At 42.4% G+C, this 11,007-nt stretch overlaps 1 long non-coding RNA gene across 1 annotated transcript; it reads right to left on the reverse strand.

Annotated features, from left to right (window-relative positions):
* Positions 1–1,110: 1,110 nt before the first annotated feature.
* LOC107053032 lies at positions 1,111–2,389 on the reverse strand. Its single transcript, XR_001465943.4, has 2 exons — positions 1,974–2,389; positions 1,111–1,572 (listed from the first exon to the last, which is right to left on the reverse strand). It is a non-coding gene; the product is annotated as an uncharacterized LOC107053032 (long non-coding RNA).
* Between the last annotated feature and the right edge of the window lie 8,618 nt (positions 2,390–11,007).

Genomic DNA, 11,007 nt, shown 5'->3' on the forward strand with positions numbered 1-11,007 from the left:
ACAGTTGCTTGGAGTATTTACAGTGCTCTGATAGTAAGAAGATGATTAGAGAGGAATTAGATCATACAGACACTTACATATTAAGAGATAAATTTTACATCACAGGTCATGGCTTTTAAAAGAGCTTGGTCTGCATTTGGGCATGTAAGAAAGTGGTGGGATTTTTTATATGCACTTGAAACATGTCCAGATTGAAATAACATGAAATGTTCATTTGGGGGTGGTAAAGATTTATGATGAAGCCTGAAGGTCAATGTAAATTAGAAAGCTGTATTCCTTTTCTCTCCATCGTGTGCTCTTAGTCTTCTAATTTATACTCCCTTACCCCCAAAGGATTAGCAAATAAATCCATTTTATTTAAATGGGTTGTCAAAACATAATGCAGTCAGCTTTAGCTCATGAGTTTCAACTCAAAAGCAGAAGTGGTCCATGCAAAGAACTCTGAAAGTCATACTAGTAGCAGACCAGAGCTTTCAGTCATGAGAGCAGCAGGGGTAGCTTCAATGACTTTACACTTAGTTCATGATTAATATGTGTTTTTCATAACATGTCTCTCCTTCATCTCTCCTCCCCCTTCTGCCTTCTACCTGTTCCGATGTCTGCTTCTGGTCTTACATGGTTTGTCTTGATTAGAGAAAGACAGTGTGTATGAAGGGGGGGGGGGGGGGTATGCTTGTGCATGTGCACACAGTGGAATCTTGTGAGCTTCCATCCTCTGAAAGCAGCTTTTCATTCTTGTCAAGATAAACCCACAGTGAAGTTCAGAAGTCATTGCTGTTAGACAGGAAAAGGGACAGTTCAAATTTGTCACTCCATCAGAGCATGGTATTCCCTCCGGTAAAGGTCACTTCGAGAGAAGATATGAAAGTGATTCAATACTTGAACTTATACAAAAAGCCAAGCAACTTATTTACTACGCAGTGACCCTGCAGTGACCTCATGCACAACATATGCAGCTCCCACTGGCATCAGTTGGTGTCATGAGTACAGATCAAGAGAACAGTATTGCTGTGCTGAGGGAATACACGCAGTGCATCTGTGCTTTAATTTTACAAATCCCATATGCGCCTTTCAATCAGTTTTTATAAACATTAATAAAGTATCGAGCTGAACTTTGAAAGATGTGCTTTTATTTTTATCCAGGCATTTCTAATGCTGTTTCTAAAGGCACAATGAGTAAGATACATACACCAAAGGCAAGAAAAAGTTGTTCAAGCTGTGCTGTCTTTTACCTTGAACAAGCATGTTCACAGCAATGCTCTTAAATAAATTCCAATCTGAGCGATCGTTTGCTTTACGGTGAGGAATAAGCAATTTTTTTTTCTTTTGAAAAACACTGCAGGCCAAAGGGATAAAGTAAAACTTTTCTTACACTGAACTTGATGCTGTTAGTTCTCAGAAAAGAGCATAGCTCAGAATGTAGAGAAGAAAACTGATGATCCGCATCTTTCGAAGGCACATCATGGTTACTGGCTTTGCAGGACGACTGTTTCAGTCACTGTTTTGTGTCATTGCTTATACACAGCTATGCTGTCACTGTGCAGATTGCTTTCTGAGTATCAACATCCAAATCTGAATTAAAAGGGAAATCCAAATAAATTAATCTACCTCCCTCATAGTTTACCTGCCTCCTTGTCACCATCATGCCTGCAGTGCAGGGGCAGAGAAGGAAAGTGAACAATAAAAGCAACCCCCCAGATCTGAAAAGCTAAGGCTGCTTAACAGATAGAAAACAATCTCACTTGACTCTGGGGTTTCTAATGCAGTTCTTTTAAAATCATGCTCCCCTGTTTCCCGCAAACCAAGTTTATAATTCTAGCGTAAAACAGCAAATCTATCTGCCTGACATAAAAGCTATTTTCTTTCACACCCCTCCCTTTGTATTTCCCCTCCTCAGTCGAAAGCATTTGCCTCCGGTGCCTCAACAGTAGCTCTGACCGTGTCTTAATGAAAAAAGATGTATAAAATATTACCATAACCTCATAGGCATGAGTAAAGCCCTTATTAGGATTCGGGACCTACAGCTGGAACCGCCGGCTCGGGCTGGGAGATAAAGTTAACTATTGTTAGCTCACAAGTGGCTCAGACTTCCTGGCAACTGAAGTGAATTACTCAGCCCTTTATGCAGGGTTTCAGAAACAGTTCACTGTTTCACAACAAAAAAGGCATTCAGGCAGGCATTCAGGCTGGGAGAGATGGTCTCCCCAGGCTCTAGAAAGCTAGCTTTAAGGCAGTGAATGGACACTGGAGCCTCATAAGTGAATGACCACTGTGGGAAAGGGTGATGATGTCAGCCTGAATGCATTTCCAATGGTTTTGTCCCACTTCTCATTGCTTTTGCTCTCTCTCTCACTCCCTTTCTCTGCCTCAGCCTGTCCCCTTCCTGTTCTTTTCAGGCCATTATTTTAAAATTTGAGACCTTGCATCAGCACCAAGGGCCCACTGCGACATGGTTGCCATGGCAATGCTTCTCTGCACTTTTGTTTGCATATAAAATATTTGGGGGGCCGGGTGGGGGGTGGAAAGGAGATGAAAAAGTGAGAGGTGGAGGGAGGAGTTTCAGCGTCCTGCGGCTGGGGCTGGGGCTGAGGCTGAGGGGCTGGGGTGGGAGCAGGAAAATGGGGGGCACAGGAGGGGAACTGGTGAAAGCAGCAGGGATTTGGGGTCCTTTGAAAAACAAATTTGTAATCCTTCACACTGCCCATGTTTGAAAGGATCGGCACTTTTGAAGGTCTAGGGAAGAATCAGAATAATGTTCTTAGCTAAGCCTTCGGAAAGAACAGAGCTGTGCTTTGGAAAACATACCCAATTACATAAGTTTATCAAAAGCTTTCAAAGGCTCCACTGTCTTCAACCAAAAGGGGGAAAAAAAAAAAAAAAGGAGAGGGGTGAAAGGGAAAGAAGGCTCCTGAGCACACTTGCCCATGGTAGCAGCCAACTGGCAGCTAGGCCAACATCTCCCAGCCTGCACAGCTCATCTCCCCAGCCTGTGTGGTCCACCGTCCCGGCATCCCCATGCTAGCCACACACCCTGGCTAGCATTTTGCAAAAAACATCTGGACATGCATGCCACCAGGGGAACATGGAGCAAGGAGCTCAATATACACTTCTTGAGTGTAAAATCACACTGCTCTGAACTCCTCTGGCCTGAAAGCCCACCTGGTTTGCTTCCTACCCTTCATGAAATACTTGCTATTCATAGGGATAAATGTATGCAGGCTTAGCTAAGCCTGTCCTGAGGCAAAATTACAGGATAACAGCGTTGTATAGGCAGAAAACATTATGTTAGGGCTTAGTACCTATGAGGCTCCTGGTGTGCTAGGATTCAGTGCTGGTGTGCCCAGGATCGTAGGAGTACAGGAGTGTCTTAGCAGCAGTCCCCCTCGGGTGATGCTCTCCTTCTGCCTTAGTGCAAACCTATCTCACTGGGACCATCTTCACAGACAAAAAGAAGGTAGCCTCTGCCAGTGTCTAATTAGCATAAGTTTCTGATTCTGCTGCAAATAAATGCAGCATAGACCAGGGTAGCTTTATTGTGCATAAAAGCAGCAAGAAGGGGCTGCTGGCTTCACCTTAACTGTCTTCATATTGGTGCTTTCCTTTACCTCCATGCCAATATGTTTGTGTACAGAGGTAAAGACATAGTGCAAGCAATGTAATTTAGTTTTGCTCTAAGGTAAATTCACCAAGATCACTCCCATATCCATGTGAGGCTGACTTCAGGGAGTTTTCCTCTGGTAAAACCTCAGTCCGTTGTCTTGTGTTTTCACTATGGAATAATTCTTGCATATGATAAGAAACACAATTTTTTATGCTTAAAAATGAAAAGCCTATGGCTACCTCATACTAAACAAGAGCTCCCTGTCTCTAGGCAGGATTTAATAGTGAGGTACCTTTCTCATGTTGGGTATCATGTTGTAATACAACCAAAGGAAAGCAAACTAAACCTTTATGCTAGAGTCTAAGAGGGCAAATACAAATCTTGTGTTCTCCAAAAACATTGGCACTCGATGATCTATCCTCACTGTAGGATGCTCACTTTTTTTTTACCAGGACCAGCACAGCTCCTGAACTCTGGATAGGATTCTGAAAGTTCCAGTCATAAAGATGCTCAATTAAAGGTATTTCTAACTGGTCTTATGAGATAAATCAAAAGGCCATTTACTTCCCCAAGGCAGTTTTTCCTCTTTCTTCTTTTCCTTAAAAAAAAACATTACCTTATGTAAATTAAAAAGGCATTACTCTATGTTGATTTGTTTGGTTTATAGAACAACAACTCCTCAGTTAAAAACAGATAGAGCATATGAGGCTGTGCTTTTGGACTGTTATAGCCTCGTCTGAGATTAAGCTGCCATCAAAGGGCACTCTGCCTTCTACTCTCAACTGCAGACACACATTGTACCCTTGCTTGCAGAGGGTAGGACTGTGCTTGCTGATGGTGAGACAATCTCTGATGAACTTATACTGCCTGTGAAAACCCCTCTTTTAGCCATCTTTTCCTTTCCTGGTTAGCACAGGCTTTTGTGAATAATGTTGATGTGAACAGTTCCTTGTAAATCAATTCATTAGCTTTAATAAACTCACCTAGTGCCAATAAGAAAGTTCCTTTACACAGACTTCAGCCAAAATAAAAAAAAAAAGCAGGACTTTTAATTGATACAGGTGTTTCAGTATCGTTAATCATGTAGACAAGCCCACTGAGAATGTATGTGGCGCCTGTGTCTCCACAACTGCAGGGACTAAGGTGCTAACTCCTTGACACTGGTACCATTCACCTAAATTGTTAATCTACTGAAGATAAATAGGTGCTAAGAAAAACACCAGTTTTAAACTGCCTGCCTGAGGTGTTTTCCCAGCTTCCCTCCACTTGTGTCTTCTGACTTCATCATTTCACTAGGTTTTTTTGTTTTTGTTTTGCCCATAATAAACTTGAAGGACAAATATTAAATAAAATAAAGATTTATTAATGTGAGTCGATAAAAAATGAAAATACTTTTCAGGCCTTCTTTATGTATTGCAAAACAAAGCAAAAAGAGCACAGCTGTCTTTTCCTGGTCACCTCTAGTACACATTCTGGCTTTAAGCAAGTCTGATCAGTCAGAAGCTTACAAGCATTGCAGAGCCTCAAAGGCCCTGGTGTGAGGCCCTCCTATACCATGGAATGCAGAGCCCCAAAGGCCAAGCTGTCCAGGAAAGATCCCCCACAAAAAAAAAAAAATAAAAACAACTTTCCACAAACTCCTACAGAAAAATATTTTGCTGTGTTCAAATGACTTGTCTGCTTGAATAGCCTTGGGTCTCCACATAACTACTCTGAGGCACCAACCATTTCCTGCCATGGCATGTGGCAAATCGCTTCTCTAAAATTGCATCTTCTCATCTACAGCAGAAGTACTCCTGGGTCTGATCAGCTACTGTGGACTCTTTGTGCAATGGGAAGTGGGCCTGCAGGAAAGCCTTGTCTACAGTGGTAGGTAATTTTAAGCAACTGAAATGCAATCCTTATGAGACTGTGAGAAAAATGTACAACTAAATGAAAGATAATATTTTGAAATTTTGAATTAAAAAAAAAATGGAAGAACATTTCTGCTATATTTATTTTTAAACTTTGATTTATTTATTTACAGCCCTGATTCTAGAAGGAAATCCATGCAAAAACCTGCAGGACAGAAAGTCCTGTCTTCTGTAAGCTCTCTTGAAGGTTGTCTGAAGGTTGGACTGTCTTTTCTGGCACCGGGCTGTTAGTAAGCATCCAGCATCACCATTTTCTTTCACTTATCACAGAAAAGCTCATACCATTAGGAAGTTCCAGTCATTTAAGATATTGCTCTAAGAAAGAATGGATGTATCAGCTAAATTTGAACCAGCTCAGTGAAACAGCCCCCTAAGTTTGAATTGGATAAAAATCATAGGAAATAAACAGCTATGAAGGCAGAAGGCCAAAACAAGATTTAAAAGGCTTTTGAACTCTATCCAGACAAGATCAGGGGAAATTAAAATGATTTTCTAACGGCTAGCTGCTGGCAGGTATATTTTAAAGTAGTCTGTCCTGAAACTGTCCTTTCTGTGCTTCAAACTCTCACAGATTTGCTGTGAATATGGTAAATTTTGAAAAGAAAATCTTTAGGAATATAGTTTGCATTCCTTTCTATTATTTTACAACTAAGTTCCTCACAGATGCTGGTAAGTTTATCCCATCTCCCTCCCCTTCTGTGCCCTCCATGGCCTAAGAAGGTATGCTTTTCCAGTTTTCCTGTTGGAGCTGCAAAAGTCTCAGTTTCACAAAGACTAGGTCTCTGCTGTCCTCAGCCACCTTCACATACAGAGAGCTTGCCTTTTCTCTCATTCCCTTCTTTGCATTGACCACGGTGGAACTGTACTTCTTCTCTAAGCCTTTTCTTCTTCCCTTTTCTTCTCTTACCCTTCACATAGCACTATATCTGATACTTCTTTCCTTTTCAATCTATGTTGCCATCTCTTATCCCTCCAACTCCTCTCCATTAGCCTTCCCATCTAATTTTGGCTCTGGATTATCTTGTTTCTTTTCAACACAATTTTTCATCTGATACTTCAGCCTCAATATTGATGACCTTCTTGATTTGCAACTGCAGGCATCGTTCCCCTGTGTTTTCATTGCACTCAGATCTCCTTTGTAACTCCTGCCCACTCACTTCCTCTTAACCAAAGGCTAAGGACCACTCACTTTATTTCTCCTTAGCTTAACACAGCACTCAGCCAAGCACTTCACTGCTTCTTTTTCCCTTGCAGCCCACCTGTATTAACTGTTCATCTATTTCTCCTGCTCCTCTCATGCCTTCTATTCCCTTCCTTTCATCACCCTCAGCTCAACAAGAGAAGGAAGGGTGCATGTTACCAAACGGAGACCAGTATGTCCATTGGTAGCATTGGTAGTTGTCATTTCCAAATTGCCTGCTGTGATATTCCTCAGATATTTAATGCTGCCACAGTGACTGCAACAGCTGGAGTATATTTTATGAGAAGATGATTCAGTGTGGGAATTCACTGTGGTTAAATGGCATACAGAGACCATAGGGAAGGAGAGGAAGAAGAGCCATTTTGCTACCTTTGCTTTCCCAAATTTCATTTCTACCTCCATACCTGGTCATGCCAATTCTTCTGTAGAAAAAAATTATCAATGTGTAGATGGAATGTCATCTTCCTCTTAAGTGGTCTTCTCTTCCATTTTCCTCACCCAAAACTGTTCTATCTCATCTCAGCTACAAACATTTCTCATCTGCTCACCTTCTTTGACCATGTTACTTGCCCTAAATACTTCATTTCATGTCATGAACTCTTATAAGATCACTCTATAGCTTAATCTTTAGCATCTTCTCCTCTGACTCAATCCTTTCAGAGGATTGGAGGCTTGCCAATGTGACTCCCATCACACAAGAAGGGCCATAAGGAGGATCTGGGGAACTACAGGCCTCTCAGCCTGACTTCGGTACGAGAGAAACTTATGGAGCAAATAATCTTGGGTGAGATCACACGGCACGTGCGTGGCATCCAGGGGATCAGGCCCAGCCAGCACAGGTTTATGAAAGACAGGTCATACTTGACCAACCTCATCTCCTTCTTCAACTGGGTGACCCGACTGGTAGGCGAGGGAAAGGCTGTTGATGTAGTCTACCTAGACTTCAGCAAAGCCTTTGACACGGTCTCTCACAGTATTCTCCTGGGGAAACTGGCTGCCCGTGGCCTGGACATGTATACCTTTCTTTGGGTAAGGAACTGGCCGTGCCCAGCAGGTAGTAGTTAATGGAGTTAAGTCCAGCTGGTGATCTGTTTCAAGTGGTGTCCCCCAGGGCCCATCTTGTTTAATATCTTTATTGATGACCTAGATGAGGGGATTGTATTGATGAGTGTACCCTCAATAAGTTTGCAGATGACACCAAGTTGGGAGGTAGTATGGATCTGCCTAAGGGTAGGGAGGCCCTTCAGAGGGATCTAGATAAGCTGGATCGCTGGGCTGAGGTGAATGGGCTGAGGTTCAACAAGGCCAAGTGCCGGGTCCTGCACTTTGGCCACAATAACCCCATGCAGCGCTATAGGCGTGGGGCTGAGTGGCTGGATGACTGTGAAGAGGAAAGGGACCTGTGGGTGTTGGTTGATGCTTGGCTGAACATGAACCGACAGTGTGCCCAGGTGGCCAAGAGGGCCAATGCCCTCCTGGCCTGCATTAGAAATAGTGTGGCCAGCAGGAGCAGGGAGGTAATCATCCGCCTGTACTCAGCACTGGTGAGGCTGCACCTCGAGTATTGTGTTCAGTTTTGGGCCCCTCAATACAAGAAAGGCATTGAGGCCCCAGAACGTGTCCAGAGAAGGGCAACGAAATTGGTGAGGGGTCTGGAGCACTAGTCATATGAGGAGAGGCTGCGGGAGCTGGGATTGTTTAGTCTGGAGAGGAGGAGGCTCAGGGAAGACCTCATTGCACTCTACAACTTCCTGAAGGGACGTTGTGATCGTTGTGATGAGGAGTGGTTTGGTGGTGGTGGTGGAATCGCCGTCCCTGGCAGTGTTCAAGAGGCATCTGGATGAGGAGCTACGAGGTATGGTTTAATAGCTTGTGGCAGCAATGGAAATGAAAGGACAGGAGGACAGTTGGAGTAGATGATCTTGTAGGTCCTTTCCAACCTTGTGATTCTATGATTCTATCATAGTCTTATATCAAAAAAAAAAAAAAAAAAAAAAAAGCTGCTTACAGTTAAACAGCTCCTTATAGTCCCATTTCTGCCCTACACTTTTTTGATTCCTCTTCTAGCATTCCACCAAAAAAACACAAAGGTCATTAGTGATCTCACCACTGCCAAAGAATTCAGCCCTCTCTGTCTTTCAAGTGACTTCAGCTGCTATTGCTCCTTGGCTTTAAATATCTGTGTGCTCCATGGTCCTTAAACTTGTATGGGGCCTGGCACTGTTATGTTGCATGAGAAAAGTTGTCTTCTCTGGCCTATCTCTGTAAGTTTGAGCCATCAGCTTAGAGTCATGATGTAGTGGTCAGAGTTGATCGTTTGCCTGGGTTCCAGGAAATCCAAAAGGATTATCCCTTTCTTATCCCAAAAGGACAGTGCACATCGCATTACCTGCTGAGGGCTTCATCTTAAACTTTTTCTTCAGTGGTGAATTCACGTCACCAGTCCATAGACTTCCATTTTGATTCCATTTTACAGTGGTGTTACCACATCTTATCACTGGTAATGAAGCAATCCAGGATACTGTCACCTCAGCCTCATATTTGTTCAATAGGTCGTGATAAACTTGCATGCAGTGTTCTTTCTGCTCCCATGTGAGCATTCATGGGACCCACCCAGTGCATGGCAATCCAGAACATGCCTTGTATTTTACACCACTGTTGCCACTGCTTAAATGCACCACTCAATAATATAATAAAATAGGAGGCCTTACTTTCAGAGCAGCCCCCCTAATAATCAGAAATGAAAGCAAGGGAAAAAAAAAGAGAAAGCACAACATATAAAACTGTAATTTGTGAAATGTTATAATAATCTCAAAACAAATAATATCACAAATATTATATTAAACATCGGATGACTCTATTTTTATGTGGAATTATTACCGCTAGAATCCTATTGACATTCTGCCAGGATTAACCATATGTATAGGAGGTTAGAAATCTAGACTATAGTTTAAGAAGGGATTTTATGAAAAATAGCTCCGTCTGTAAAATAAAAGCAGAGAAACAAGTAAAACAGTGAACAGATGAAAACTGTTGCTTGCCCATATTAACTGGTTCTTCATGAGGTTTTGCCCACGAGGTTTCAGCCTGTCTGTGCATTTCACAGTTTTTCTAAAGGACTTTTTTTTTTTTTTTTTTTTTTTTTTTTTTTTTTTTTTTTTGCAGGGACTTTAGAAGCACGTTAGCCACTTCAGTCTGTTACTCTCTTAAATTTCCCTGCACTGCACTCTATGGTGTAATGCACAGAGATTGTACCATGTGCTTGGTAGCCTGGTTCACCTTCAAACTAAGGAAAGCTGCTCTTCCCACATTTTTTCTCAGGTTATGGTGAGTGTTTACAGGAGAAGTGAGCATTGGGTCCATTGGTTTCTGCAAATTGCCTTGCTTCTCCAGAGAGAAAAGTCCTTGAAACCTACGTCTTCCAAATAGAAGTCACTGTTGGACCCATGTTTGGAGGTATTCCAGCCCTCATGAAGGATTGAAAGACACAGGTATGTTTCAGCTTGGTCTTCTTTTTTTTTTTTTTTTTCTTAGGCTGGTACACAGGAAACAAGAATGTCTTTTCCCTTAATCTCCATGCTTCCATTAGACTACTGAGCAAAGCTCTTTATTAGTAGTAAATTTCAATTATATGTATTTTATGTTACTTTCTGCACAGCAGCACAACTTGAGATTGAGCGAGAATGTGTAGTGTTCCTCTCCTCCCAACATGGTTGAAGTCAGAACTCTCCAGCAAAGTGCGGAGTGAAGCCTCATATTCCAATCTCTCATTCAGTGTGCAAACAGTAGTTTTTACCACTGGAGATGCTATAGTTTCAAATGAATTTAGTGCTGTCAGGGTTTCTAACCACCACAAGGTAAATAGATGAGCACTTGGTCCCACCACACCTAAGCAATAGGTCCCTGTCTGCTCCTGGCTGTATACCTTGCCCTCGGCATGAGTAGGACCACCAAAGTAGGGGCTGTGAGAGGGGAGTTGGAGCTGACTTGTTAAAGTATTTCCAGAGCCAGAGAACCTGCATCACTGTGACTCTGGCACCTTTCAAATGTTTAACTTGGGGCAAGGGAGAAAGTCTGATCTTTGTTTTACTATAAAGATGAAGAAAACTCTTGGGAGAGCAGAACTGACCCGGCTTCTCCCTGTCTCTTCATATAATATGAGTCTAGACATTGTCTGTCAGTACTTGTATTGTAGAACTCTCAAGCAGAGCCTTTTGTATGCTAGGCAGATGCTCTGAGTTTATGTGGATAAAAGCTCCCTAAAGGGGGGACTATGGCCCAGATCCGATAAA

This window comes from Gallus gallus, chromosome 3, assembly GCF_016699485.2.
Source record: "Gallus gallus isolate bGalGal1 chromosome 3, bGalGal1.mat.broiler.GRCg7b, whole genome shotgun sequence".
Lineage (NCBI taxonomy): Eukaryota > Metazoa > Chordata > Aves > Galliformes > Phasianidae > Gallus > Gallus gallus.